Source organism: Heptranchias perlo, chromosome 9 (genome assembly GCF_035084215.1).
Source record: "Heptranchias perlo isolate sHepPer1 chromosome 9, sHepPer1.hap1, whole genome shotgun sequence".
Lineage (NCBI taxonomy): Eukaryota > Metazoa > Chordata > Chondrichthyes > Hexanchiformes > Hexanchidae > Heptranchias > Heptranchias perlo.
In genome coordinates this window covers 68767369-68794717 of record NC_090333.1, presented here as the reverse complement: position 1 = coordinate 68794717, position 27349 = coordinate 68767369, and the positions used below count along the sequence as shown (strand labels likewise).

Sequence of the window (27349 nt, the reverse complement as noted above, 5' to 3'; positions counted from 1 at the left end):
TTATTAAGATCTTGTCGAAGTCGTTAATTTTGTGGAGATTGAGGCCGAGGATCGATTTTTATTCAGCCTCAGCATGTTTCCCGTGCTGTGGGAAATACTCCACATTGTAGGAGACGTGTTTCAGACGGCAGCCAGTTGGACATTTAAAGGCCTGTTTGACAGATGGGGATAAAAGTTGAGTTATTGCAGCAGGGCACTCAGTTCTCTCAGACAAATTTTTGGCTGGGAGATCTTTGTGTTTAGACTGAAAATACTTGTACTATATTCAGAATTGTTCTGTTTACACATATTTACCAATTTTTCGGACCCCCTCAAACTGACACCATCAGGATGGGGGACGAGATGGCTGCATTCACCAGTGAATCCGAGGAGGAGCAACATCACCGTCCTCGCCAGGCCCTGCGTGCGCTTCTGCCACTTGGATCTCCACAACACAGTGCCACGCCACAGGCACCTGCACAAGAGCACAGAGGGGAACAACAGAGGGAGCAACGTCGTAGGAGGCACTACCCTCGTCAGAGGGTCTACAGACCGAGGTTCAGCTTCCTGGACCTCTCTGAGGAGCAGTGCATGCAGAGGCTGAGAGTGAGTCGCCAGGTGGTCGCAGACACCTGCAGCCTCCTTCATGCCGAGCTGCTCCCGGCTGGGCCTGGCGGCATTTCAATGCCCATCGCTGTTAAAGTCACCATTGCCCTCAATTTCTTTGCTTCTGGATCGTTCTAGGGTGCCACCGGGGACATCGCCGGGGTCTTTCAGTCATCTGCACACGTGCATAAAGCAGGTCACCGACGGCTTGTTTTACAGGGCCTCGCACTACGTCAACTTCCCCATGGGCGACCTCAGCCAGACGGAGAGGGCAATAGGATTCCACTCTGTGGCTGGCTTCCCACGGGTGCAGGGTGTAATCGATTGCACCCATATAGCAATACGAGCACCTCCACATGAGCCAGGACTGTTCATCAACAGAAAGAGTTATCACTCCATCAATGTTCAGCTCGTTTGTGACCACCACAAAAGATTCCTTCACGTGTGTGCCAGATTCCCTGGCAGCTGCCACGATTCCTTCATTCTGAGGGAATCCAACAACCCGGGCCTCTTCCACACACCGAGCACCCTTAAGGGCTGGGTCCTCGGGGACAAGGGATACCCCCTGCACAGAGGCTCAGGACCCCCCCTGAGGAACCCTATCAGCGAGCAACAGCGTCGATACAATGACAGCCACATCGCCACCAGGTCTATAATTGAACATGCGATAGGGCTGCTGAAGATGCGATTTCGGTGCCTCGATCGTTCTGCTTCAATACGCACCAGATAGAATGGGACACATTATAGTCGTGTGTTGTGTCCTGCACAACATGGCACAACAGAGAGGGGAACCACTTGAGGAGGCCCCATCCACATCTGCCACCCACTTTGAGGACGAGGCGGAGGAGGAGGAGGACGAACCCATGGGCAGAGCAGCGGCTCACCTGGCTGCTCGTGAGGCCAGGGAGTCACTGATAAGTGAACGGTTTTCCTAACATCAGACAGTGTGAAGAGTCCAGTCCTCACACCATGTGGAAAGCCCAGCACCAACACCAGCCCCCTCTCCCCCGCCCTACACAAAACAGTCCTGCAACTACACATACTCCCACTGTAAAGTCACCCACTGGGTGGCGTTGAGTGTCGCCGTTCATGGTGAAGCACATGGAAGGTCCCTATCAAAAAAGCCAGTCAAAAATGGGCAAGACGTGGCAGTATTGGTGAGGACGATAACATTTAATGTGAATATAACAAAAACCAAATATAAATGAAAAACATGACAGTCTGTCAGACACCCTTGTGCATCCCCTTCGTGATCACAAATCCTTAGCCTTTCTCTTCCTACACTTCTACATGGTGCGTCCCCTATGGCTGCAGCAGAGGTAGTGGCAGGTTGCTCATGTTCACGCTCGGACCTACACCCTCTGGGTTTCGGTGCCCGTGAGGGCCCCGCCAAAGACTGCTCCACCTGCACCTATGCAGGGGCAGACTCGGCCACCTGGAGAGGAGGCAGCATTGTGGGTACTAGTTGAGAAGGGGGCAACGGGTGAGACGTGGGAGCGTGTTGAGTGGAATCCCCACTTCCATGTCCCCTTTCGCCATCATCCCTCTCCTGGACCAGGCCCACATCAATCCTACCACCCTGCTGGACAACAGTTTGGAGGGCACGTATGATGCCTTGGAAGTCCAGTTGTAAAGTTTCTGTCTGCCTGTTTAAGGCGGCATCGTTTAAGTCTGTTTAAGTCTGCCTGTTCATCGTGAGACCGAACGGCCATTGTCAGGGCCTGAATGGACTCACTTGTGGGCCGTGCTTGAAGCTCAACGGAGGCTAGCCTTCTCTCCATCAAAGACATTCCCGCACTTACCTGTGCCACCAGTCCACTAATGCAGGAGTTGGACTCCTCCATCCTCTGGGCTATTGTGGAGAGTGTGTGTGGCACCTGTTCCAGTACCTCACAAATGTGCTGCTGACCCTTGATCTATCTCCTTTTAAAGGATGGTCATTGGGGATCAGCATCTGCGTCCAGCTGAGCAGAGCCTGGAGAGGAGTGCGCCCACCGACGCGGACTCTCCACAACTGCCCCTGCCACCAGTGTCTGCTCGTGCTCACTTGTGTGTGATGACTTACCAGGTGCCAACCCAACTGACTGACTACTGGGACCCATCAAGTATTGAGTATCTGCGCTGGTGGATGGCTTGCTAAGATGTGACGGTGAACCCTCAGAGGCCTGGAGCTCCTCTGAGGAATTCCCCTCTGCCACCATTGCAGTCGCTGAAGGACCTGTAAGAGAACAGGAGGCAATATTAAGCATCATCACAGATGTGTCATGTTGCGATGAGCATACTGAGGTGTTCAACATGCCAATTATCGTTAACACCAATTCATGTTGTGTGTGATGAATGTTAAAGTTGTGTCACCAGCCGTTTGTGGGTTGCCAGTCTCGGCATCCCCGACGGACAGGGACTTGAGGGTGCAGCTAATTTCCAGGGCCTCCTGCTCCACATCTGTGAGGACCACTATTTGTGAAGGCCCCCCTCCAGTCCTCACCCTCTCCCGTGCATTTTGCACTCTCTTCTCCGAGAAGGGGAGAAAGTACAGACGTGTGAGTGAGTGATGGTGAAGTGGCCAACCGATGAATGCATTGGTTTGGGTGAAGCTGACCGTGAAAGAGATGCATCAGAGGGTAAGGACAAGACAGAGACATCACATTGGATGAGGATTGGGATGAGTGGTAGTGGTGAGGTCACAAATGGGGAGGTGAGGAAGTGCTGAGGAGGTGCAGGTAAGTTGAGGATGAGCCTTAAGTGGGTGTGAGGAGTGATGTGATGGAGTAGTCTTGGCAGTGCAGAATGAGTTGGGTGGGTGGAAGCGGTGATGTGCACCACGGAATGCAGGGGAATGAGTAAGTGCACTCACTTTTGCTGACCTACTTAGGTCATTGAAACGCTTCCTGCACTGGGCCCAGGTGCGGGAGATGTTGCTCCTGCTTGTGACCTCCTCTGCCACCTCGAGCCAGGCCTTCTTGGTGGCAGAGGCAGGGCACTTCCTTCCATCCGCCAGGTAAAACACTTCCCTCCTCCTCCTCCTCACCCCGGCCAGTAGCACCTGAAGTGAGGCAATATTAAATCTTGGAACAGTCTTGCCCCTGTGCTGCTCCATTGTGCAGCTAAAGCCTTTAGAGCAAAGTCCCTTTAAATAGAGCCGCTCCAGCTGACAGCCTGGCTTGGGCTGATAGGTGGCAAGTAACATTCGTGCCAGACAAGTGCCAGGCAATGACCATCTCCAACAAGATAGAGTCTAACCACCTCCCCTTGACATTCAACGGCATTACCATCGCCGAATCCCCCATCATCAACATCCTGGGGGTCACCATTGACCAGAAACTTAACTGGACCAGCCATATAAATACTGTGGCTACGAGAGCAGGTCAGAGGCTGGGTATTCTGCAGTGAGTGACTCACCTCCTGACTCCCCAAAGCCTTTCCACCATCTACAAGGCACAAGTCAGGAGTGTGATGGAATACTCTCCACTTGCCTGGATGAGTGCAGCTCCAACAACACTCAAGAAGCTCGACACCATCCAAGATAAAGCAGCCCGCTTGATTGGCACCCCATCCACCACCCTAAACATTCACTCCCTTCACCACCGGCGCACTGTGGCTGCAGTGTGTACCATCCACAGGATGCACTGCAGCAACTCGCCAAGGCTTCTTCAACAGCACCTCCCAAACCCGCGACCTCTACCACCTAGAAGGACAAGGGCAGCAGGCGCATGGGAACAACACCACCTGCACGTTCCCCTCCAAGTCACACACCATCCCGACTTGGAAATATATCGCCGTTCCTTCATTGTCGCTGGGTCAAAATCCTGGAACTCCCTTCCTAACAGCACTGTGGGAGAACCGTCACCACACGGACTGCAGCGGTTCAAGAAGGCGGCTCACCACCACCTTGTCGAGGGCAATTAGGGATGGGCAATAAATGCCGGCCTTGCCAGCGATTCCCACATCCCGTGAACGAATAAAAAAAAAGGTGTGATGAGACATTAAATCAAGGCCCCATCCACCCTCTTAGGTGGAAGTAAATAGATCCCATGGCATTTTTTATTTATTCGTTCATGGAATGTGGCCATCGCTGGCAAGGCCAGCATTTATTGCCCATCCCTAATTGCCCTTGAGAAGGTGGTGGTGAGCCGCCTACTTGAACCGCTGCAGTCCATGTGGTGAAGGTTCTCCCACAGTGCTGTTAGGAAGGGAGTTCCAGGATTTTGACCCAGCGACAATGAAGGAACAGCGATATATTTCTAAGTCGGGATGGTGTGTGACTTGGAGGGGAACGTGCAGGTGGTGTTGTTCCCATATACCTGCTGCCCTTGTCCTTCTAGGTGGTAGAGGTTGCGGGTTTGGGAGGTGCTATCGAAGAAACCTTGGCGAGCTGCTGCAATGCATCCTGTGGATGGTACACACTGCAGCCACAGTGCGCCGGTGGTGAAGGGAGTGAATGTTTAGGGTGGTGGATGGGGTGCCAATCAAGCGGGCTGCTTTGTCCTGGATGGTGTCGAGCTTCTTGAGTGTTGTTGGAGTTGCACTCATCCAGGCAAGTGGAGAGTATTCCATCACACTGCTGACTTGTGACTTGCAGATGGTGGAAAGGCTTTGGCGAGTCAGGAGGTGAGTCACTCACCACAGAATACCCAGCCTCTGACCTGCTCTTGTAGCCACAGTATTTATATGGTTGGTCCAGTTAAGTATCTGATCAATGGTGACCCCCAGCATGTTGATGGTGGGGGATTCGGCGATGGTAATGCCGTTGAATGTCAAGGGGAGGTGGTTAGACTCTCTCTTGTTGGAGATGGTCATTGCCTGGCACTTGTCTGGCGCGAATGTTACTTGCCACTTATGAGCCCAAATCTGGATATTGTCCAGGTCTTGCTGCATGCGAGCTCAGACAGCTTCATTATTTGAGGGGTTGCGAATGGAACTGAACACTGTGCAATCATCAACGAACATCCCCATTTCTGACCTTATGGTGGAGGGAAGTTCATTGATGAAGCAGCTGAAGATGGTTGGGCCTAGGACACTGCCCTGAGGAACTCCTGCAGCAATGTCCTGGGGCTGAGATGATTGGCCTCCAACAACCACTACCATCTTCCTTTGTGCTAGGTATGACTCCAACCACTGGAGAGTTTTCCCCCTGATTCCCATTGACTTCAACTTTACTAGGGCTCCTTGGTGCCACACTCGGTCAAATGCTGCCTTGATGTCAAGGGCAGTCACTCTCACCTCACCTCTGGAATTCAGCTCTTTTGTCTATGTTTGGACCAAGGCTGTAATGAGGTCTGGAGTCAAGTGGTCCTGACGGAACCCAAACTGAGCATCGGTAAGCAGGTTATTGGTAAGTGCCGCTTGCTAGCACTGTCGACGACACCGTCCATCACTTTGCTGATGATTGAGAGTAGACTGATGGGGCGGTAATTGGCCGAATTGAATTTGTCCTGCTTTTTGTGGACAGGACATATCTGAGCAATTTTCCACATTGTCGGGTAGTAATGGAAGAAGAGCAGGGAAGTTACTCCCCAGCATCCTGGTCAATATTTATCCCCCAACCAACACCACTAAAACAGATTATCTCATTGTTGTTTGTGGTTCCTTGCTGTGTGCAAATTGACTGCTGCGTTTACTACATGATAATATTGACTACACTACAAAAGTATGTCATTGACTGTCAAGCGCTTTGGAACGTCCTGAGGTTGTGAAAGGTGCTCTATAAATGGGAATTTTTCTTTACTTTGCCTAGTCTGCAGTAGGCATTGTAATAGACAAGGTAATCATTTAATTTTTCTTTAATTAATTTGAATCTCCTTAGCAACCCTGGACACCAAAAACACAATGATCTTTCTGAAACCCACGCAACAATCGCCAGAGAGGTGGGTTCCCTCCCAGTCGGGGAACACTTCAGCAGTCAAGGACATTCAGCCACCGACCTTCGGGTAAGTGTTCTCCAAGGCGGCCTTCGAGACACACGACAACGCAAAATCGTCGAGCAGAAATTGATAGCCAAGTTCCGCACCCATGAGGACGGCCTCAACCGGGATCTTGGGTTCATGTCACGCTACACGTAACCCCACCAGCGAATAAAAGTTATCTGTTTTTAATTCAACGGGTCATTTTCTGTCTTTCTCTTCCTTTTGGATGTATCTCCCTCTCTCTCTCTGTTTTGTGTTCTGGCCGTTTGTATATTCAGTGGTCCTGTAGGTAACACCTCTCTGTCTGAACACTTTGATTGCCTTGACAACGGGCAGTTGAAAAGATTATCTGTAATCACCAGGTATTGTTCTTTGAATATAAATGCGAAACGTTCAAGGATCTCCTGACGAAGGAGGAAGCCTCCGAAAGCTTGTGATTTTCAAATAAAATTGTTGGACTATAACTTGGTGATGTAAGATTGTTTACATTTCTGAAACCTAGCATTGCTAAAATATTAGTGACAGGAAATATGACGGATGATGTATTCCCGTCATTGACATTTCGCCACTCATGGTGGGTGTATTCATCATCCATTGTCATTCCCAGCAGAAACGGGGGGCATGGGCCAGGAGCCCAGCAGAATGGCTCCCTGCCACATTGTCTAATAATCTGGAGTCATGAGTTCGAACCCTGCCACAGGAATTTAAATTCATTTTATAAAAAAAAAACTCGTAAACAGCCATCTGGTTCACTAATGTCCTTTAGAGGAAGGAAACCTGCCGTCCTTACACGGTCTGGCCAATATCTGATTCCAGACCCACAGCAAGCTGGTTGATTCTTAATCGCCCTCTGAAATGGCCGAGCAAGCCACTCAGTTGTACAATCTCGCGACAAAAAATCACAATAAGAATAAAACCAGACGGACCACCCAGCATCGGACCACGAGGCACCGGACACGACAAAGGCAAACCAAGCCCAGTCGACCCTGCAAAGTCCTCCTCACTAACATCTGGGGACTTGTGCCAAAATTGGGAGAGCTGTCCCACAGACTAGTCAAGCAAAAGCCTGACATAGCCATACTCACAGAATCATACCTTTCAGCCAATGATCCAGACTCTTCCATCATGATCCCTGGGTATTTTCTGTCCCACCGACAGGACAGTCCCACCCGAGGTGGTGGTACAGTGATATACAGTCAGGAGGGAGTGGCCCTGGGAGTCCTCAATATTGACTCTGGACACCATGAAATCTCATGGCATCAGGTCAAAAATGGGCAAGGAAACCTCCTGCTGATTACCACCTGCCGCCCTCCCTCAGCTGATGAATCAGTCCTCCTCCATGTTGAGCACAACTTGGAGGAAGCACTGAGGTTAGCAAGGGCACAGAATGTACTCTGGGTGGGGGACTTCAATGTCCATCACCAAGAGTGGCTCGGTAGCACCACTAGTGACCCAGCTGGCCGAGTCCTGAAGGACATTGCTGCCAGACTGGGCCTGCGGCAGGTGGTGAGCGAACCAACATGAGGAGAAAAACTAACTGTCCTCGTCCTCACCAATCTACAAGCCGCAGATGCATTTGTCCATGACAGTATTATTGGTAGGAGTGACCACCGCACAGTCCTTGTGGAGACGAAGTCCCGTCTTCGTACACCATCCAACGTGTTGTGTGGCACTATTGCTGTGCTAAATGGGATAGATTCAGAACAGATCTAGCAGCTCAAAACTGGGCATCCATGAGGCGCAGTGGGCCATCAACAGCAGCAGAATTGTATTCCAGCACAATCTGTAACCTCATGGCCCGGCATATTCCTCACTCTACCATTACCAACAAGCCAGGGGATCAGCCCTGGTTCAATGAGGAGTGTAGAAGAGCATGTCAGGAGCAGCACCAGGTGTACCTAAAAATGAGGTGCCAACCTGGTGAAGCTACAACTCAGGACTACATGCATGCTAAACAGCGGAAGCAACATGCTATAGACAGGGCTATGCGATTCCACAACCAACAGATCAGATCAAAGCTCTGCAGTCCTGCCACATCCAGTCGTGAATGGTGGTGGACAATTAAACAACTAACGGGAGGAGGAGGCTCTGTGAACATCCCCATCCTCAATGATGGCAGAGTCCAGCACGTGAATGCAAAAGACAAGGCTGAAGTGTTTGCAACCATCGTCAGGCAAAATGTCGGGTGGATGATCCATCTCGGCCTCCTCCTGATATCTCCACCATCACAAAAGCCGGTCTTCAGCCAATTCGATTCACTCCACGTGATATCAAGAAATGGCTGAGTGCACTGGACACAACAAAGGCTATGGGCCCCGACAACATCCCTGCTGTAGTGCTGAAGACTTGTGCTCCAGAACCAGCTGCGCCTCTAGCCAAGCTGTTCCAGTACAGCTACAACACTGGCATCTACCTGACAATATGGAAAATTGCCCAGGTATGTCCTGTCCACAAAAAGCAGGACAAATCCAATCCGGCCAATTACCGCCCCATCAGCCTACTCTCGATCATTAGCAAAGTGATGGAAGGTGTCGTCGACAGTGCTATCAAGTGGCACTTACTCACCAATAACCTGCTGACCAATGCTCAGTTTGGGTTCCGCCAGGACCACTCGGCTCCAGATCTCATTACAGCCTTGGTCCAAACATGGACAAAAGAGCTGAATTCCACAGGTGAGGTGAGAGTGACTGCCCTTGACATCAAGGCAGCATTGGACCGAGTGTGGCACCAAGGAGCCCTAGTAAAATTGAAGTAAATGGGAATCAAGGGGAAAACTATGGAGTCATACCTAGCACAAAAGAAGATGGTAGTGGTTATTGGAGGCCAATCATCTCAGCCCCAGGACATTGCTGCAGGAGCTCCTCAAGGCAGTGTCCAAGGCCCAACCAGCCTCCTTGCTGCTTCATCAATGACCTTCCCTCCATCATAAGGTCAGAAATGGGGATGTTCGCTGATGATTGCAGTGTTCAGTTCCATTCACAACATCTCAGATAATGAAGCAGTCCGTGCCCGCATGCAGCAAGACCTGGACAACATCCAGGCTTGGGCTGATAAGTGGCAAGTAACATTCGTGCCAGACAAGTGCCAGTTAATGACCACCTACAACAAGAGAGAGTCTAACCACCTCCCCTTGACATTCAACGGCATTGCCATCGCCAAATCCCCCACATCAACATCCTGGGGGTCACCATTGATCAGAAACTTAACTGGACCAGTCACATAAATACTGTGGCTACAAGAGCAGGTCAGAGGCTAGGTATTCTGCGGCGAGGGACTCACCTCCTGAGTCCCCAAAGCCTTTCCACCATCTACAAGTCACAAGTCAGGAGTGTGATGGAATACTCTCCACTTGCCTGGATGAGTGCAGCTCCAACAACACTCAAGAAGCTCGACACCATCCAGGACAAAGTAGCCTGCTTTACTGGCACCCCATCCACCAGCCTAAACATTCACTTCCTTCACCACTGGCGCACAGTGGCTGCAGTGTGTACCATCCACAGGATGCACTGCAGCAACTCGCCAAGGCTTCTTCAACAGCACCTCCCAACCTCCCAAACCCGCAACCTCTACCACCTAGAAGGACAAGGGCAGCAGGCACATGGGAACGACACCACCTGCACGTTCCCCTCCAAGTCACGCACCAATCTGACTTGGAAATATATCGCCGTTCCTTCATCGTTGCTGGGTCAAAATCCTGGAACTCCCTTCCTAACAGCACGGTGGGAGAACCTTCACCACAAGGACTGCAGCGGTTCAAGAAGGCGGCTCACCACCACCTTCTCAAGGGCAATTAGGGATGGGCAATAAATGCTGGCCTTGCCATCGATGCCCACATCCCATGAACGAATATTAAAAAAAAGCCCACTAAGAATCTTATATGTTTCAATGAGATCACCTCTCATTCTTCTAAACTCCAGAGAGTATCGGTCCATTCTACTCAATCTCTCCTCATAGGACAACCCTCTCATCCCAGGAATCAAACTAGTGAATCTTCGTTGCACTCCCTCCAAGGCAAGTATATCCTTCCTTAGGTAAGGAGACCAAAACTGTTCACATTACTCCAGGTGTGGTCTTACCAGCGGCCTGATTCATGTACAAGAACACCCAAATCCCTCTGACTACCAACATTTCTTAGTCTCTCACCTTTTCAAAAATATTCTGTTTTTCTATTCTTCCCACCAAATTGAATATCCTCACATTTCCCCATATTATATCCCATCTGCCAACTTCTCGCCCACTCACTTAACCTGTCTATATCCCTTTGCAGACTCTTTGGGCCCGATTTTACCAGGGGTGCGGGGTCTCGGCGGGTGGTCCTTTGGGCGCGTGAAAAACGCGGCGTGCGAATTGAGTGCGTCCCGCGCGCGATCGCAGGATAATTGAGGTAATTAGCCGGCAGTCACGGGTTCTCCGCTTCTCAGCCGGCGGGCTGCGCATGCGCAGTGACGTCTGAGCGATGGTGGAGCTCTATTTAAAGGGGCAGTCCACCAAAGCCCCTCCAGCCACAACCAAGAGGTATCGCAATATGGATCAACCCAGGGGTAAGGCTGCTCCACGCTGCACAGACCACGCCCTCCAGGTGCTGCTGGACGGGGTCAGGATGAGGAGGGAGACGCTGTTCCCCAGTGACGGAAGGAGGTGCCCTGGCTCCGCCACCAAGAATGCATGGGAGGAGGTGGCGTTGGAGGTCAGCAGCAGGGGCAACACCACCCGAACTTGGATACAGTGTCGCAAGAGATTCAATGACCTCACCAGGTCCGGGAAAGTGAGTACACTAACGCACTCTGCCACACTCCGTCTTCCACATCACCTCAAACACCTCCCAACCCCATCTGCACTGACACCACAGTGCTCCCGCAACAATCCTCACAGCCACTCAACTATCATCCTCACCGTGCCTGCACGTACCCACCGTCCCTGTCCCCACTCGACCACTACCACACACCCCAATCCCCATACAATGGGATGGCCATGTGGCACACGCATCCTCCCATCCATCTGCCACACGCTCAACCCACCCACACCAATGCATGCAGTGTCTCACAATGCAATCATCACTCAATTACGCTTTTGTGTTTTGCCATCACAGGAGAAGAGATGCAAGAACGCCCGGGAAAGGGCACGCACCGGAGGGGGCCCGCCACACGAGGTGGCTCTGATGGACGCCGAGGTGGAGGCGTTGGAGATTAGCCACACGGTACATTGCCTGTCCATGGCGGATGGCGAGGCTGGGTCTGCAGAAACGACCGGTAAGGGAAAGCTGACACTCAGCACTCATGATCGCGAATGATCTTAGCATCACATGGCATCTGCCGCACCGCCACATTTGGCCACATGCCTGATATTGCCCTCTGTTGTCTTACAGGGCCGTCTGTGAGCGCCGTGTCCGTTGAGGGCGATTCCTCAGACGACATGCCGGTCTCTGAGGGTGCATCGTCACATATGAGCCAACCATCCACCAGCGCAGATGCACACACCTCGGTGGGTCCCCCCCTCAATTAGTTGGGATTGCACATGGTGAGTCACCGCGCACATGTGAGCATGAGCAGACCCTGGTGGCAGGGTCAGCCGCGGAGGGTCCGTGTCGGTGGGAGCACTCTTCTCCAGGCTCTGCTCAGCCGGACCCAGATGCTGAACCCAGGGGGCCACCAGTCAAAAGGAGAGTCGTCGAGGGGCACCAGCACATTGCCGAGGTACTGGGAGAGGTGCCACGCGCACTCTCCACAATCGCGCAGAGGATGGAGGAGTCCAACTCCTGCATGAGGGGAATGGTGGCACAGGTGCAGGAGGGTATCGCCGAGATAGTTTCGCAGGGACGTGAAGGCATCTCTGAGATAGTGTCGCGGGTAGGTGCGGGAATGTCTGCGGTGGAGGACAGGCTAGCCTCCCTCGAGCGTCACGCACAGCTCAACATTGAGTCCATGCAGGCCCTGACAACGGCTGTTCGGATTCAGGGTGAGCAACATTCTGCCGCCATAAACAGGTTGACAGATACATTGGAGGTGGCCTTGCAAGGTCTCACACACGTCATCCAAACTGCCGTCCAGCAGGGTGGAAGGGGTGATGTGGGCCTAGGCCATGAGAGGGAAGATGGTGAACGGGGACATGGAAGTGGGGATGCTACTCAAGGTGCCCCCACGTCTCACCCGTTGCCCCCCTCTCAACCAGTGCCTGCAATAGTCCATCCTCTCCAGGTGGCCGAGTCTGCCCCTGCACAGGTGCAGGAGGAGCAGTCTGTGGAGGTGCCCTCACGGGCACCGAAACCCAGAGGGCGTCGGCCCAAAGCATCCACCCGGTCAGGGCATGATCAGGAGCAACCTGCCACTACCTCTGCTGGAGCCACAGGGGTAGCACCACGTAGGGGTTCCCGAAAACGTAAAGCCAAGGTTTTGTGAACACACAGGGAATGCACCAGGGTGTCTGATGAATTGTTATCTTTTTATTTTCAGTCCTTGAATGCACATAAACAATAAACACCATTGTTCTCACCACTGCTGCCACCTCTTGTCCATTCTTCAGCGGCTTGTGCAATAGGTCCCTTCCGTGCGCCTCATCATGACGACGAACACCTGGTCCTACCCATTGGGCATAATACAGTGGGTGCAGGAGTACAGGCACCACTCTTCTGTGGAGTGGGCTTGTATGGACCCTCGTCTGTGCACGTGATGATATGTGAACGCCTCACACAGTGTGATGTTAGGAGAACCGTTGGCATATGAGTGCCTCCCTGGCCTGACGAGCACGCAGGTGAGCCGGTGTTTGGCCCATGGGTCGTTCCTCCTCCTCTCGCTCGTACTCCTCCTCGTCCTCCTCCTCCTCCTCATCGTCGTCCTCAATGTGGGTGGCGGGTGTGCATGGGGCCTCCTCCAGTGGCACCCCTCTCTGTTGTGTCATGTTGTGCAGGGCACAGCAGACAACTATAATTCGTCCCACTCTGAGTGGCGTGTATTGGAGCGCTCCCCCAGAACGATCAAGGCACCTGAAGCGCATCTTGAGCAGCCCTATAGCCTGCTCAATTGTAGACCTGGTAGCAATGTGGCTGTCATTATATCGACGCTGCGGCTCGGTGATGGGGTTCCTCAGAGGTGTCATAAGCCACGTGTGCAGGGGATATCCCTTGTCGCCGAGGAGCCAGCCGTTGCCGGTGTTGGGTGTGTGGAAGAGGGGCGGGACGGTGGACTCCCTGAGGATGAAGGCATCGTGGCAGCTGCCGGGGTATCTGGCGCACACGTGTAGGAATCTCTGGCGGTGGTCACAAATGAGCTGGGCATTCATGGAGTGATACCCCTTCCTGTTGATGAACAGCCCTGGCTCATGTGGAGGTGCCCGTATTGCTATGTGGGTGCAGTCGATTACACCCTGCACCCATGGGAAGCCAGCCACAGCATGGAATCCAACCGCCCTCTCCATCTGGCTGCGCTCATCCATGGCGAAGCTGATGTAGTGCAAGGCCCTGCGGAAGAACCCATCGGTGACCTGCCTTATGCACTTGTGTGCAGACGACTGAGAGACCCCGGTGATGTCCCCCGTGGCACCCTGGAAGGATCCGGAGGCGAAGAAGTTGAGCGCAGTGGTGACTTTGACGGCGACGGGTAAGAAGATGCTGCTTGGTCCATCCGGGAGCAGCTCGTCATTAAGGAGGCTGCAGATGTCGGCGACTACCTGGCGAGTGACTCTGAGCCTACGTATGCACTGCTGCTCAGAGAGGTCCATGAAGCTGAGCCTCGGTCTGTAGACCCTGTGCGGAGGGTAGTGCCTCCTGCGACGCATCTCTCTCTGCGGTTGCCCTCCATCCTGCTGTGCAGGTGGATGTGCCACAGCACCGTGTTGTGGGGATCCACGTCTCTGAGGCGGACGGCGTGGACTGCGAGGCTGCTGAGGCTGGTCATGCTGTTCGTTCTCCGAGGATGTCAACGCAGCCCCCATCTGGCAGGTGTAGGTCTGAGGGGTTATGCACGGTAGAAAAGTGTGTCCTCGCACAGGGGTTGCGGTTCCACGTCAGTGAATCTTCTTGCTTGGAGGAGGGTGGTGGAGGGCAATCATTGCCCAATGTTACGGAGTGTCCTCCTGCGTTGGTGAAGGCTCTCCCCCCCGACCTGTGGAATGCACCTTGGCAGCTGCCACAGGCTGCTGGCTGCAACACGTCCATTTGGAGTGAGTGTTTCCCCCAGTATGGGAAACAGTCTCAGTTCAACGTAAAATCCCACACTTCCTAAAAAAACATATCAATCAGGTCAGTTAATGACCTGAAATAGCTACATAAATACTCTCAAGTGGAACCCCGCTGGCTTTAATTGCCTGCGGGATTCCCACCTGCGGGGTCTGCGCTCGCACGCCGGCGCGTCAGCGTGGAACCCGGAAGTGGGCGGGATCCGGTCGGGGTCCTCCGTTTCGCGATTTTCGAGGCCCCCCCGCCGAGAACGCACCCGAGAGCGGGTGCTAAAATCGGGCCCTTTGTGTCCTCCTCACAGTTTAATTTCCCACCTTGTTAACGAATGTGGTAATCTTCTTGTAGTAAGCAGAATACTGTAGGCTTCTTCCAATTAAAAGAAGTTTATCCTTTATTGAGAGCTGGTTAACAGTTTAGCAGTTTAACAAACAGGACACAATCAAACATAGATCTGCGTTCTTTAATTCCAGCCTGCCTCTCGACACAGTACGGTAGAGACAACAACTTCAGTATTGTACACAATTAACAGTCAAAGCATGGTCTCTTTATGCTACCTTTTCCTAATACTCTGGACATGCCTACCGAAACTTATTTAATACTGATTCGTCTCTGTCATCAAACACCACTTGAAACCAACTGGCTTTGAAACAGCCATTTCCTTACAAAGATTTTGTGTCTTTGTTCACCTCAATTAGGTGTGAGCTTTCTCCCATCAAAGCTTGACCTTGCACTGTGTCTTGTTTAGAGTGTAAACAATTTTACAACACCAAGTTATAGTCCAACAATTTTATTTTAAAATTCACAAGCTTTCGGAGGCTTCCTCCTTCCTCAGGTGAATGTTAACAAGGTGGGAAATTAAGCTTGTGAATTTTAAAATAAAATTGTTGGACTATAACTTGGTGTTGTAAGATTGTTTACAATTGTCAACCGCAGTCCATCACCGGCATCTCCACATCTTGTTTAGAGTGGACATGTGACTTCCCTGTATTTGACTGATCTTTGTTTCCTAGACTGACTGTCTCCATTTGTCGTTCACCAAATCAAAGCTAATTATCTTGTGTATATTTTTCCCTGGCTTTGAGTAATATCCAATTTGCATCTGTACGTATGAAGTCAATTGCTAACAAGGACATGTCTTGGTTTGTCTTTAGTTCGGTGGTTGTTCCACCCTATCGCTGTTTCTTCCCCTAATCCATGTCTCAACATACCTCACCTTTTTTTTCATTTTATTGCGTCCTCTTTTCTGAAATACTTAATACAACATAAGGCAACAAATAATTAAAACAATTAATACCATTATTTGAAACTCAAGAAAACTTGTGGAATTGGGTGGGCAAATCCCACAACTGCTTATAAAGCTTCTATCTGAAGGTTTGTTTTTGTAACATTGTGGGGCTCAACAGGCACCGATAATCTATCCCCAATTTTGGTCATCTCCAGTTAGTGTGAGGCAAAATGTCATGTTGATTGACAAACCAGATATATGGTGTCATGCAATATGTTCCCCTCTTCGAATATACCATGACCGTTCTTTGAGTTTCATCGATCGACCTGTAGAGAGCAGTTAAGGGATTCTTCATCCAGGGTGCAGCCACCTGCTGGTGATGAGATCTACAGCACATCACAGCCGAATAGCCATTCCTTGAACAGCAAAAGGTATCTGGGGCTCTCCGGACTCCCTCATTCCCACTAACCATGGTCCTTGTTTAGTTCACAAACATTGTATGTCCCCTTCCAAAAAATCTATCAAGTGCACTTTAAATATTTCCATCAGTCTTTCATCATCAGATAGTGGCAGCATTGCCACTGTTACAGGAATCATCCTTGAAATAATGTAATTTCGCTCGTCTCTTCCCGGCATAACACACCAATCAGAGTCTTCGCACCTTACAACAAACCATATTCCCATCTAATTTCCAGATTTAGTTTAACAACATTTGGGATCCAATTGTTTACTAATACCATTTAACCCCTTTTTGAATCGGATTTAAGTAAACAGAAAACCTTCATTAACAATTGCCTTTGAGAGCAGTTGTTCCTTTTTAAAGACTGTTTAACCACTACAGACAGCATCCAATGGTAAAACAAAACCATTGGGTAAATGTAAAGATCAAGACTATAATTCATCATTATACAATATAGTATCTGACTTAATGACTTCCAGTCCATTTTTACTCTCTATTCCCGGGTAGGTCGTCTCTGTATCATATTCTCTTCAGTCTCATCTTTTTCCTCAATCGGAATTCTGAGATGTTGCACTGATGCCGCACTTTTGCTGTTGTCCGACAGCCTATTCCTTCCTCATTACGGTCCATGTTGCGTTGCCAAGATGAGGATGGCAACCGCCTCTATGGTGTACATGTAACAAAGAAAGACCAAATATTATATCTGTCCTTAAGCAGCAACCCTGCCCTTTTTGTAGGACTTGCACTGGTCTCCGTGATACCAGCTGTACAGTATTTTCCTTCCTCGTTTTTGCACCGCCAATTTCAAATTGGTTTCTCCCACTTTATCCATAACCTCATATGGACCTTCCCAATTAGCTTCCCAGCCGCCTCCTTTTAAAAGAAATTTTCAGCATAACTTGATCCCGTACAGAGTAGCAGACCCTTTGTTCTACCTTAAAAAAACAGTCAAATGTCAAAGCAGCATCAATTTGAACTGTTGACCCTTTTTTTAACTCCTGGTTGTGCCCAAATTATATTATTTGCTGGTAGTCAGCATTGGTAATTAGCAAAAAAAATTTTAAACACAACGTATTTGCGTTTAGGAATGTATAGATTGGCAAGCTGCCTACAATATTTTTGCCTTTTGAGAGCTGATGAATCAGGGGTTTTAGTAGCTGTTTATATCCTGATCGAGATCCACTGATATTTTCTTCTTGATATCTTCACTTCTGGAACTTTGCTACTTTCTACAACATTGCGATTCTTGCTATTTCTTCCTGAATAATGTTCAAAGATTCTTGAGCCTCGTTTAGATTGGAAGCCGCTTCCTGGGCCTCGTTCTGTTCAGTCTTCAGTTTTAAGTTCTCTGACTTCAGTTACACGAGTGGCTTTCTCTGACTCCACCTTTCCCAACTCGGATACAAGATGATTGTTCTGTCTTCTAAGATTTTCAGCTTCTGTGTTTTGGTGCTGAAGACCCTGCAATGTCGTCACCTAGCTAGCAACTGATTCACTACTGTCTGTCAATGTGGCCTTCAAGTTATTCATTTCTTGCTCTTTTGTTTCAAGTATAACTTGGAATTCTTCTTTCACATTTGTTCTCGCGGAAACCTGCTCAGCTTTTTTAAGCTGGACATTTTCGACTTGCTTCTTGAGCATTTCATGGTCTTCTTGCAACTCCTGAATTCTTTGCTCAATTGGTTTCTAATTTAAGCAACTCCTTTTCCAACTGGTCTTCAGCTTTCGTGATCTTTCTATCCTTCTCAACAAGAATTTCCTGAAGTTCTGCCTCCCCGGATACCGAAGCAGCTTGCTTAGCGATTTGTTAATGTAATTGGTGAATCTGCAATTTCAATGCTTCATTTTCCTGCAGAACATCCTGAATTCTAGTCATCTTGCCTGCAGCTGCTTCTGTACTGTCTGCCAACGCAGTATTCAAAGAGTTCACTTCTTCAATATAATTGCATTCTAATTATTTTCTTGAGATCTTCCAGTTTTGATGTTGTGGAAACCTCTTGGGCCCTTTGTCCTTCCTCTCTGAGCATCTCATTTTCCTCCCGCAAAGCCTGAATTGTTTTCTCATTGTTTGTAACCTTATAGAACTCTGACTCCAACCCGACCTTCAATGGAGTCAATCTTTTCATTCTTCTCAAGAATGGTTTTCTGAAGTTCTGCTACCATGGACGCAGAAGAATCCTGCTCAGCCTTTTTCATTTCAAGCTCTTGAATCTTTCGTTTTAAAGTTCTATTTTCATCACTCAAGTCCTCAATTTCTTCCCCTTTGTTTGCCATTTGAGTAAGTCCAGTTTCTAACAGCTCTTCAACGATTTTTATTTACATCTCGTTCTTGAAGACCTTTTTGCATCTGTTCCATCAAACGTAAAGCTGAAGCCTGCTCAGGAGGTCTGAACCTGCAACTTTTGCACTTCAGCTGTTAAAGTCTTTTTCTCTCTCTGCAGACTTTGTATATCCTGTTCTTTGCTTGTTACATGAAGATGCTTGTCTTCTAAAGATTCCTCCATCAAATTTATTTGTCTCTCTTTCTCTGCGATCATTTTCTGCAACTCATCCATTACACATGCTGCAGAAACCTGTGAGGCCAGTTGGGCATGAAGATTTTGTATCTGTGCACTTGTGGTTTCGTTTTGTTCCAAAAGATCCTATACTTGCATCTTCAGAGCATCATCTGTAGTCGCTCGCTTTTGTTCTGCAGTTACCAGCTGCACAATCTTTTGCTCCAGTTGCTGTTTGTATACCATGGTATCAGTGAGTTTGCTCTGCACCTCTTTGTTTTTATTGCCAATTTTGTTTTCGGTAACCAGAAATTTACTTGTTTACTCTTGTATTGCAGCCTGAACTTCTTTTCTCATGCTCTGTAGTTAGGTTCCTGAGATATTTCCTGCAAATCCTCTTGCCTCCTCTCAATTTCCTCCTGCAGCTGAGACTTGAAGTGTTGAACGGTCTGTTCATAGGAAACCTCCAGGTACTTTTTCCGTGCCTCTTCCTGCTAAAAGTGGTTTAGTTTCCTTTGTAAGTTCATTCATTAATCTGGCGTAGTCTGGTTCCAGTTTGTTCAGTTCGGTTGACTGTTTGCTCTCTATTTGGGTGAGGCTGTGGCTCACAGCATCTCTCAGGATCCTTCAATACTTCTATTTGATCTTGAAGCTGGCAAAACTGCATCTGGGTTTCATTCATATGATTCTGGTAACTGACCTGTAGCTCATTCTGCAGAGCACCCCATCCACTACCCTAAACATTCACTCCCTTCACCACTGGCGCACTGTGGCTGCAATGTGTACCATCCATAGGATGCACTGCAGCAACTCGCCAAGGATTCTTCGACAGCACCTCCCAAACCCGCGACCTCTACCACCTAGAAGGACAAGAGCAGCAGGCACATGGGAACAACACCACCTGCACGTTCCCCTCCAAGTCACACACCATCCCGACTTGGAAATATATTGCCGTTCCTTCATCGTCACTGGGTCAAAATCTTGGAACTCCCTCCCTAACAGCGCTGTGGGTGAACCTTCACCTCACGGACTGCAGCGGTTCAAGAAGGCGGCTCACCACCACCTTCTCAAGGGCAATTAGGGATGGGCAATAAATGCCGGCCTCGCCAGCGACGCCCACATCCCATGAACGAATAATAAAAAAAAATGCCTGGGTTTACCACAATCGCAGCAATCCCTTTGGCTTGCTCCTTCGTTGGTAACAATTGGGGCTACCTTTTTTGTGGCATCTCATTTTGGTGGCGGGAGGTCCTGCTTGGCCTCAAACCAGGCCACGAGGGAGGCTTGAATGTCTTGGTGTATGTCGGCCGAGGATGGGTGGCTGTCAAGTCTATTGCATATTGTCGAAGCGAATGGCTACAGGCATCACCAACCTTTTGCTTATACGTATTAATAAACCAGACCCCAGAACGTGGGGTGTCTCTCCTATTACGATTATACACCTCCAAGAAAGACCTGAGGTAACGAATGGAGTGCTCGTCTTTTGGCTTATGATCTATTATTTTCCCCATGTCGGCCACCACATGATAGACCACAGCTTTACAGACTGATTGCATTCGTATGTCATGATCTGGTCAATGTGGACTGACTGCTAATCGATCCGGTAAGGCCACACTTGGAGGTAAGGCCTGAATCAATCGGCATGCATCCTTATTAGTCAAGCTGCAGTGCCCGTACCTTATTAAGCATCTGGGTCGGATCTCCTATGCCCTTGTACTTGGTACTTGCGTCCCACTAAGGTGCACATAGCTCAGTAAGAGTCAGGTCCTTATCGACCTGCTGATCCTCATAATGATATATCAATCGTCCTGTGGACGGATCCATGACCCCTCTAACTCCGACTCGCTTAGTTACAATAGGAGCCATCCCCACACCCCTGCTGTTTTGAGGCCGGGTACGGCCAGACACATGATTTACATTACTTGCGGCAGTACTACTAGCGCTACTACACGACGGAGAACTTGCACCTTGACTGCTACCACTCTCCTCCTCCCATTCTTGTCTGATGGTCTCCCTTTGATTCCCTTCCTCCCACCTCTGGATGGGGTCCTCCCCACTGGAATCTGAACTGGATTCCGCTCCTTCCCAGTGTTCGAGGGATGGGGTCCTCCCCACTGGAATCTGAACTGGATTCCGCTCCTTCCCAGTGTTCGAGGGATGGGGTCCTCCCCACTGGAATCTGAACTGGATTCCGCTCCTTCCCAGTGTTCGAGGGATGGGGTCCTCCCCACTGGAATTTGAACTGGACTCCGCATCTTCCCAGTGTTCGAGGGATGGGGTCCTCCCCACTGGAATCTGAACTGGACTCCACCCCTCCCCGTGTTCGGGGCGGCCCATATTCCTGCTCACATTTCCTCGCTCTATTTTCCTCCCTTAATTTGCACATTACCTCCCTGTCCTTTTTATCGGGGTGGGTAGCCCACAACTCTTTATCGGCTGTTTTAATATTTCCAAAAACACAAACAACCGACATTACGAATTTACAGAAAAGTACCAGGAAAGAAACAAAACAGAAAAGAAAGACGAGGCCGTTTGACTTATTTGGAGGTGATCAATCTCCCTTTGAAATTTTCCATGCACACAACCTCCCCTTACCGTGGTATCTAGAGAGGTTGAGGACTGGATAACTAGTATAGGACTCTCTTGGCCACTATCATGTTATAACGCACTCCAACTTTATGTTTGTTATGCTCTTATTTAAGTTTTACTCACACGTAAAATATGTTCTTTTCCCTAAGTCCTGTGGTTTCATGAAGCCATCGCACGTTTGTTGACAGTTGGTATAGTAGGCCGTTTATCCCACAGAGCTCGTCTAGCTTCGGGTCCACGGTGATGTAGGTCTTCACTGTCCGTCCAGGGTCAGGTTTTTTCTGGCAAAGCACACAAGAAAAGGCCTGGGCTGGGTTCACCAATGTTAACGAATGTGGTAATCTTCTATGTTAACGAATACTTGTAGTAAGCAGAATACGATAGGCTTCTTCCAATTAAAAGATAGTCTATCCTTTATTGAGATCAGTTTAACAGTTTAGCAGCTCAACAAACAGGACACAATCAAACATAGATCTGCGTTCTTTAATTCCAGCCTGCCTCTCGACACAGTACGGTAGAGTCAGCAGCTTCAGTATTGTACACAATTAACAGTCAAAGCATGGTCTCTTTTTTTTTAATTCGTTCATGGGATGTGGGCGTCGCTGGCGAGGCCGGCATTTATTGCCCATCCCTAATTGCCCTTGAGAAGGTGGTGGTGAGCCGCCTTCTTGAACCGCTGCAGTCCGTGTGGTGACGGTTCTCCCACAGTGCTGTTAGGAAGGGAGTTCCAGGATTTTGACCCAGCGACAATGAAGGAACGGCGATATATTTCCAAGTCGGGATGGTGTGTGACTTGGAGGGGAACGTGCAGGTGGTGTTGTTCCCATGTGCCTGCTGCTCTTGTCCTTCTAGGTGGTAGAGGTCGCGGGTTTGGGAGGTGCTGTCGAAGAAGCCTTGGCGAGTTGCTGCAGTGCATCCTGTGGATGGTACACACTGCAGCCACAGTGCGCCGGTGGTGAAGGGAATGAATGTTTAGTGTGGTGGATGGGGTGCCAATCAAGCGGGCTGCTTTATCTTGGATGGTGTCGAGCTTCTTGAGTGTTGTTGGAGCTGCACTCATCCAATCTTTATGCTACCTTTTCCTAATACTCTGGACATGCCTACCGAAACTTATTTAATACTGATTCGTCTCTGTCTGTCATCAAACACCACTTGAAACCAACTGGCTTTGAAACAGCCATTTCCTTACAAAGATTTTGTGTCTTTGTTCACCTCAATTAGGTGTGAGTTTTCTCCCATCAAAGCTTGACCTTGCACTGTGTCTTGTTTAGAGTGTAAACAATTTTACAACACCAAGTTATAGTCCAACAATTTTATTTTAAAATTCACAAGCTTTCGGAGGCTTCCTCCTTCCTCAGGTGAATGCCTACTGAAACTTATTTAATACACATAGATTGATTCGTCTCTGTCTGCCAATCAAACACCATTTAAAATCAACTGGATTTGAAACAGCCATTTCCTTACAAAGATTTTGTGTCTTTGTTCACCTCAATTAGGTGTGAGTTTTCTCCCATCAAAAGCTTGACCTCGCACTGTGTCTTGTTTAGAGTGGGATTAGTTTAAGAACGGGATATGACGCTCGACTCATCGATCGACAGTTCCGACGGGCCACAGCAAAAAATCGCATAGACCTCCTCAGGAGACTAACACGGGACGCAACCAACAGAGTACCCTTTGTCGTCCAGTACTTCCCCGGAGCGGAGAAACTACGCCATGTTCTCCGCAGCCTTCAACATGTCATCAATGAGGACAAACACCTCGCTATGGCCATCCCCACACCTCCACTACTCGCCTTTAAACAGCCACCCAACCTCAAACAGACCATCGTTCGCAGCAAACTACCTAGCTTTCAAGAGAACAGCGTCCACGACGCCACACAACCCTGCCACGGTAACCTCTGCAAGACATGCCAGATCATCGACACAGATACCACCATCACACGAGAGGACACCACCCACCAGGTGCATGGTTCATACTCCTGTGACTCGGCCAACGTTGTCTACCTCATACGTTGCAGGAAAGGATGCCCCAGAGCATGGTACATTGGCGAGACCATGCAGACGCTGCGACAACGGATGAACGGACACCGCGCAACAATCGCCAAACAGGAGGGTTCCCTCCCAGTCGGGGAACACTTCAGCAGTCATGGACATTCATCCACCGACCTTCGGGTAAGCGTACTCCAAGGCGGCCTTCGAGACACACGACAACGCAAAATCGTCGAGCAGAAATTGATAGCCAAGTTCCGCACCCATGAGGACGGCCTCAACCGGGATCTTGGGTTCATGTCACGCTACACGTTACCCCACCAGCGAACAAATGTTATCTGTTTTTAATATAATGGGTCATTTGCTGGCTCTCTCTGCCTTCCGGATGTTTCTGCCTCTCTCTGTTTTTTTTCTCTGTTTTTTTTCCCTGTTTGTTTTTTGTTGAATGTGTATTCGGGGGTTCTGCAGGTGACACCTCTCTGTCTGAACACGGTGATTGCCTTGGCAACGGGCAGTTGCAGGGGCAGTCTGTAAACACCATGTATTGTTCTATATGTATAAATGCGTAGGCTTCAAGGAGCTCTTGAAACATTTGCCTGAGGAAGGAGGAAATCTCCGAAAGCTTGTGAATTTAAAATAAAATTGCTGGACTATAACTTGGTGTTGTAAAATTGTTTACAATTGTCAACCCCAGTCCATCACCGGCATCTCCACATCTTGTTTAGAGTGGAGATGCCTCCACAACATTCACCTGAGGAAGGAGGAAGCCTCCGAAAGCTTGTGAATTTCAAATAAAATTGTTGGACTATAACTTGGTGTTGTAAAATTGTTTACAATTGTTTAGAGTGGACATGTGACTTCCCTGTATTTGACTGATCTTTGTTTCCTAGACTGGCTGTGTCCGTTTGTCGTTCACCAATTCAAAGCTAATTATCTTCTGTATATTTTTCCCTGGCTTTAAGTAATACCCAATTTGCATCTGTACAATAGGAAGTCAATTGCCAGCAAAGACATCAAAAGCAAAATACTGTGGATGCTGGAAATCTGCAATAAAAACAGAAAATGCTGGAGAAGCTCAGCAAGTCAGGCAAGCATCTGTGGAGAAAGAAACAGAGTTAACATTTCAGATCGAAGATCTTTTGTCAGAACCTGCAAGGACATGTCTTGGTTTGTCTTTAGTGAGGTGGTTGTTCCACCCTATCACTGTTTCTTCCACTAATCCATGTCTCATACCTCACTTTCATTTCATTTTATCGCGTCCACTCTTTTCTGAAAAACTTAATACAACATAAGGCAACAAACAAAATAATTAAAACAATTAATACCATTTGTTAAAACTCATGAAAATGTGTGGAATTGGATGGGCAAAACCAACAAGTTATTCTATTTAATAAAACCAAAAATGATGTATTTTCCTCTCCACAGGGATATCATTGTCCTGTTTCCCCTCTTCTTACACGCTAGCTGACAGGATTGCCCATTCTGCTCCAAAAACAGCAGCTTGTATTTATATAATGCCTTTAGTGTCGAAAAATGCCCCAAAAAGCTCCAAGGAAGCTAACGCCAACCCTTTACAGGAAGGTTAGGAGAGCTGACTGAAAGGTTGGTTGAGAGAACAGGGGCAAAGTTGGGCCAATTACCGCCCGTTTTGTAGGCGCTACGCAGACACCCAAGTCCCAAAAATGGCGCCCGACATGTACGTGCACACTTCCGACGCCAAATGCGCAGGACTCCATCTTGGTAAAGGGGTTTGTGCGCGTGCACCTAACGACCGCCGGCAGCATATAGAGTAGGGAGATTATGACATGAGTCAATGTGCAACATGATTTGAAGCAGCTGGTGATATTTTGGATCTCCTCACTCCAGCCAACACACTGTCTTAACCTCGCACAGCTGGACAAGACTTAAACCAAATGAAGGACCCCCCACCAGCACTATTTAAAGGGATCATGAAGTACTTACATAGTTTTTTCCGGATTATTGATTCTCATTGCTGGTGCAATTGTACATGTTTTTGGACGTTTCTTATACTTGGATAAAGTTTCAATATTCTATCGAGAGTGGTCTGGCTGGTCTTGCAGTACTTTTAGTGACATTTGCAATATAGTGCTGAAAAAAGTTGCTTCCAGACATGAGTGGCCTGTTTGGGCTTCCTCTGGGAATTGAACATGACTGGGAGAATGAAGAGAGGCCACGCAGAGTAGGACAGGCTGCTGGAGGAGGGAGGAGGTGGAGGAGGAGGAGGAGCAGGGCACTCAGCAGGAGGCCAAATCTGCGGAGGGTTTTCAGGGACCAATTCTCTTACCTCAACTTCAGCAACGACCAGTGTATCAGGCGTCTGCGGTTCACTAAAAAGGTCGTGACTGAAATTTGTCGACTGCTGCATCCACAACTGCAGCCTCAAAGCAGGGTAAGGACAGCATTGCCTGTGGTTGTCAAGGTAACCATAACGTTTAATTTTTACGGCTCTGGCTCCTTTCAGGCTGCTGTTGTCGATATAACCAACATCTCACAGTTTGCAGTGCACTGCTGTATTAGGGAGGTCACGGAGGCTTTGTATGCATTAAGTAACAGATTCATCTCATTCCCTATTGCCAGAGGCAAGCAGCAGGAGTGAGCACAGGGTTCCCCATGGTGCAGGGTGCCATTGACTGCACACATATTGTCATGCGTGCTCCGCATCTGAACTCAGCCATATTGATAAACAGAAAGGGATTCCACTCCCTCAATGTGCAGCTGGTGTGCGACCACACGCAGCGCATCATGCAGGTCAATGCCCGCTATCGTGGCAGCAGTCATGATTCCTGCATCCTGTGGCAGTCCTCCGTGCCACCTATATTTCAACCAGCACGGCAAGTCAAAGGCTGGCTACTGGGCGAGAAGGGTTATCCCTTCATGAAATGGCTCATGACCCCGGTCAGGCACCCACGCACACATGGACATCAGGAATAAAACGAGAGCCATGGTGCCACACGGAACATCATCGAGCAGACCATAGGCGTCCTCAAGCAACGCTTCCGCTGCCTGGACCACTCTGGAAGAGCCCTGCAGTACTCAGCTGAGTGGGTATCGAGATATGTCGTTGTATGCTGCATGCTGCACAACCTCACCATTATGAGGGAACAGCCCCTGCCACCGCCTATACAGCAAGACCCTGAGCAAGTGACAGAAGAAGAGGTCGAACAGGAAGAGGAGGAGGAGTAGGAAGGGGAGGAAGAGGCAGGGAGGTTACAAGGTAGACAGGCCCTGTCTGCCAGGGTTCTGTGTGATCAGATTATTAATGAGCAATATCAGTAACCTCAACAACACCTCCCCATTCACCAACAGTCCCACACTCCTTACCATTTCTCTCTATCATGACCATCAAATCATCCTCCTTATGATTACACATTGCTTCCTCCCTCAGCTCATCGCAGAAATAAAACCCACCACCAAATACAAATTCAAATCCACATTTACAAATTAACACATGAAATGATGCAAACAAAATGAGACTATTCACCCTTGTGCATTCCCTTAGTGCCTGTCGTTCGTGTGCCTTTACCTTTCCTAGTGCTCCTACGAGGTGCATCCCCAGTGGCTGGAGCATGGGTGATGGAAGGCTGCTGACCTTCAATTGTGGAGAGTGCAGATGGCCTTGGAGGATGACCTCGAGCAGCTCTGGGCCGAGGGGGCCTGGCTTCAGACTGTACCATCGCAGTCTGGGCGGCCTGGCTGACAGCCATCAGCAAGCACACTGGCAGAGCAGCAGGGTGGGAGCAGGAATGCTGTCATCCTGAGAGAGGACAGCAGGATCGTCTTCCATGGCACCACGGCCACTCTCCTGGGACGGCGCCTCAGTAATCCTGGTGATCTGTTGGAGAACAGATTGCTGGACTGCTGACATGCCCTGGAAGCCCCTTTCAACAGTGATCCCCATAGCCTTGAGAGCAGC

At 49.3% G+C, this 27349-nt stretch overlaps 1 pseudogene; it reads right to left on the bottom strand.

Annotated features, from left to right (window-relative positions):
- Window positions 1-17640: 17640 nt before the first annotated feature.
- Window positions 17641-25801, bottom strand: LOC137324922 (kinectin-like; annotated as a pseudogene).
- Window positions 25802-27349: the final 1548 nt, after the last annotated feature.